The following is a 4571-nucleotide window of genomic DNA, read 5'->3' as shown; positions in this document are numbered from 1 at the left end:
TAAACTTTCCAAATATAAGAGGCTCACAGAGGACTCAGACTACTATAATCTATGATTGCGGTCATTATTGATGTTCAGGCTTCCCGCTGCAGTTTCTCCCAGGAGTCGGTTTTTAAGATAGCGAGAGCTCTAGATGGCATTTGGTACCAGCCCCTGCCTGCAAACTGTCACTCTGTGTAAATCCCTTAGTCCTGCTGGATCTCTGGAACAAAGCTAATCTGCCATTTGACACCTGGGCTTGTCACCTTTAATTCCAGACTTCTGAGCTGCCGTCTCCAGGGAAATAAAGGGAAGGATTCCTCTTCTGCCCTCACGTAGTCCTGACATCTATTATGTGACTCCTGGGCTCCTGCACCCAGGGGCACACAGCTGCACCTGTCTCCTCTTCTGTGTAACAGTGGAAAGCCATTTCTGAGTTTTTGACCTGCCCACTTGGCAGTTTTAACTTCGGAGAGCAAAGGAGCTCTGTGGGAACAAATACGTTCCTTTTTAGAAGCTGTTTCTGTTAGAAAGTTTATAAACAAAGAGAGACTTCGAAAAAGAAAAATCTACTTTTGCCCCACCGGTTTTCGTGTGTGTGTGTGTGTGTGCATAGCTATAGCTATAGCTATAGGTCTTAATAGAGCACTCTCACCAGATAAGTGTCTGCCCTAATTCACCTCTGTAACTTCAGGTACTGTTTGAAAGTTAAGGCAACAAGGGCCTGCCTGGGCTCCAGCTCAGGCCCCGCCCCCGGCCCCGCCCCGCCCCCGCACGTGTGGCCACGCCCTTCCAACCCCGCCCCGCAGGCCCCGCCCCCTCTGCTTCCTAAGCGCTCCCCAGCGCGCCAGGTGCACAGAAGATGGCAGTCGCAGTGCGAAGGTTGCTCCGCGTCAAGGTTGCCCGTATGTGAGTGCCATTCCTTGGGGCATCTCTGCCTCTGCAGCCCTTAGGCCTGCGCTTCTCGAGGAACATGCTGACAGATGTCGTATGGTCTGCTTCCCGTCGAGCAAAATTGGCCTTGAGCACCAGTTCCCCCCATCATGCTCCCGCCGTCACCCAGCACGCACCCTATTTTAAGGGCACAGCGGTGTCCATGGAGAGTTCAAAGAATTAAGCCTTGATGACTTTAAGGCAGCGGTTCTCAACCTGTGGGTCACGACCCGTTTGGCGGTGGACCGACCCTTTCACAGGGGTCGCCTAAGACCATCCTGCATATCAGATATTTACATTACGATTCATAACAGTAGCAACATTCCAGGTATGAAGTAGCAACGAAAATAATTTTATGGTTGGGTCACAACATGAGGAACTGTATTTAAAGGGCCAGAAGGTTGAGAATCACTGCAGGGGAACTATTTGGTTCTCTTCTTCCATCCTCTGGATTTCACCTTTGTGTGTCCCCCAGAAATGATTGCTTTCCGTGGCAAAGCTGGTGCGTTTCATGATGTGAACCGGAAAGTTGTCGCCGTTTCCGGGGATTCCCACCTCAGCCATTCTCGCCTGGATCGACACACGGAGGAAGAAGGGCGGTTTGGGCCACATGAACATCGCACGTTTGTCAGATTCGACTCTGCAGGTCTCCCGAGACTGCGGTGTGCTGCGAGAAGGTCCGGGTCTTGCACTGAGAGGCCTCTTCGTCTTGGACCCCAATGGAGTCAGCAAGCATGTGAGTGTCAGTGAGCTCCCGGTGGGCGAAAGCGTGGGAGAGACCCTCCGCCTGCTCAAAGCATCCCCGTTTGTGGAAGTCCCTGGAGAAGTCTGCCCGGCAAATTGAACCCCGGATTCTCCTAGGATCAGGCCGCATCCGACTGCTTCCAGAGAATACTTGGAGAAGGTAAATCAGTAGATTATCTCACGTACACCTGCAGCTTCTCAACAGAACCACGATTGGAGCTCATTTTTAGCATTTCAAAGATGATTATGTATAGAAAGCAAAAATCAATTACGTTTGCATTAATAAATAATACTCTAAAGGTTTTGTTTTTGTAACATTGGCTAAGGCTTTTTAAACATGGTTAGTTACTAACATGAGTCCTTTATTGGTAACTTCTTAATGGCTAGCTGGTTTATAGACTGCCTAGTTCACTTGCTTCTTTGATCAATGTCCTTCTCTGAACCTCCGTGTACACCAGTGTACGCGGACAAGTAGCGAAAGCCTTTGATCAAGAGTCCTGAAAATTTCTTTCTGAATTTCTTTGTATTAAACTGAAAAGTTTTTTAAGTTGACAAAGATCATAGCTTTAAGTTTTAGTATCAGCGGTCTAATGTAACTCTTGGAGTGGAGATAGATTTGATTGGAACAATGTGAACCATATATTTTAAAAAAAACACTGGCAAAGTGACCTAACTGATCATGCATGCTCCTCTTTCCTGAGATTTGTAGTTTCAATAGTTACTTTGCTTATTTTATTTGTTAGCTGACTTAGTGTCTGCATACATTTTTAGATATTGATTGGAGATAATCATAGAGGATATTCATTTAATCCAGGAATTGCATTTTGGAATCATTGTAATTATGTTTTCTGAAGCGTTCAATGTAAAGTATAAAAAGAAAGAAAGTTAAGGCAACATGAATAGTAATGTAGGGAAGAAGTTCAAAGTCCATTTCTGGTCTCATGACCAGTTGCAGAAACAAGGATTATAGCAGCTTCTCACATCTTTTTTCTTGCTCTGTTATGCATATATTTTTATGTATCAACTAATTTGCTTTTAACCTCTTTCTCTTAAGATTTCAAAATGTGTTGTTGGTGGGTAACTGGCCAATGACATGCTTCGATTACAGCATACCAAGGTGGGAATGTGATAGACTGGAAGGAAAATGAAGATCAATCAGCGACAGATGGGACATTGGATCTCCCCTTCTGGGGAGAGGTGAAGTGCGTCTGTTGTATGAGAGACAGGCACTTATGTTCAGCTTTGTTGCTGTTGGTGCTCGGAAGGTTAAATATGTGTAGAAAGCTGTATTTGGACAATGAGTGCTGAGGGGGTAGACTGTGGTAGGTACGATGAATTGATACTCTCAAATGCCATTTAATTTCCTTCCAGGTGTAGAGTTTGGAAAGCTAGTACACTACTTTCCCGAGACTCCTGTGCAGACAGTGTTCTGTGAGTAGCATAGCTTCTGCCAATTAGATGGCCTCATGCAAAACTGGAAGGTGGAAGGGATGGAGAGTCCTACTGCTGTTGCTCCTGGCAAGCAAGGTCATAAAAGTGTGCATGCTTAGAGGCATCTATGGAAGCTGGGCTCAGCAGCTCAGTGTCTAGTCATCAGGTTCAAGGGTACTTCAAGGCCATTATGGCAGGAGTATGGAGGATGGCAGCAGCTTCCTGAAGTCTGGGCCACAGCTTCAATAATTTGTCATTGAATTCAATAGCCTGTGGTATGCTTGTACCTTCTGTTTTGCCAGCCCTTCCACAGTTTGGTGAGCACCTAATACTTAATGTATTAAATACCTTTTAGTTTGAAATACCTAGAGCAGTTTCTCTTTCTTGTTTTGAACTCTGGCTTTCAGGCATGAGAGCTTGGAGAGTTTTTTCTGTGGAGGAATGGAGAATCAGGAAGATTCACTAATCTTCATTTTTATGAGCTGAGTTCAAGGATCTGTTTCTTTCTCAAAATTTACTTCATCATTCCCAGGGCCCCTTATTTTAGACATTCCAGCCATATGTATGCATTTGTTTTGGTAGGGTGCAATGCAAAGAGATTAAGCTGGGAGTCAGAGAACCTAAGTTAGTAGGCACAAAAAATTCAGGGAAAACCTGTGAGAGCCACTTGAGCTCACCAAAAATTTCCACATCCTGAGCTATATCCACAAAGTCAGTAATGGGGAAAGGCAATGTATTTTTAGACACATAAATAATTTAGGTCAGAATATTCCAGGTAGCATTGCATTACAGCTGAAAACAAACCTCAATTTAGATGGTTATAAAGTGATTTCAATAAACATCATTGCTAAAAGCATAAGCATTTTAATTAGCTCATCTGTAACTCTGCAGGGCCTGCTGAGATATAAATATACATATATATTCATAATATAGATTGTTGGAATATTTTCTTATTACTTGCATTCCTCTCTCCTCCTTTCTCATTACTGTTTTGTCATAAAATGACTTCTATCTTTGGAGTGAAAAGAGAGTTCTGTTTTCTTGTGTTCTGGGGTCATGGAAAATTAACATAATTACTTACTTTTCTGGAAAGGGTAGAGGGTCTAGGATATTCACATGATCTCAACTCACAAAAGCATTTTAAGGACTTCATCTAGAATTTAGACCTCCTTGTTCCCTGGTTCTAGTGAGGAGAAGATGAGTTGACTAAGTTTTGTCATGGTAGAGAGGCTAGAGCCCAGGGAAATGCATTATGGGTGAGCAGCTAAAAGGGGACAAGGGGGAGGGGGGAAAAGGATTTTCTCTTCTTTTTTTTTGCTGGGTCTTCTCAGGAATCCTATGAGACATGGTGGGATTTCCATACTCTCTGAGCCTTGGAGGGGGAAACCAAGGCTTGCGTCCAGAACTCAGGCGTAGTAAAGAATATGGCTATATTAGGGTTCAGCAGTGCCTTTGGCCTCAAGTAATGTTTGAAGGAGCACTAG

At 44.2% G+C, this 4571-nt stretch overlaps 1 pseudogene; it reads left to right on the top strand.

The window, feature by feature from the left end:
• Positions 1–841: 841 nt before the first annotated feature.
• LOC138992373 (thioredoxin-dependent peroxide reductase, mitochondrial-like) lies at positions 842–1828 on the top strand (annotated as a pseudogene).
• Positions 1829–4571: the final 2743 nt, after the last annotated feature.

This window comes from Myotis yumanensis, unplaced genomic scaffold, assembly GCF_028538775.1.
Source record: "Myotis yumanensis isolate MYYU_CA2020_CCGP unplaced genomic scaffold, mMyoYum1.0.hap1 SCAF_14, whole genome shotgun sequence".
Taxonomy (NCBI): domain Eukaryota; kingdom Metazoa; phylum Chordata; class Mammalia; order Chiroptera; family Vespertilionidae; genus Myotis; species Myotis yumanensis.
The sequence above is the reverse complement of the archived record's forward strand: the minus strand, read 5'-3'. Positions and strand labels throughout refer to the sequence as shown.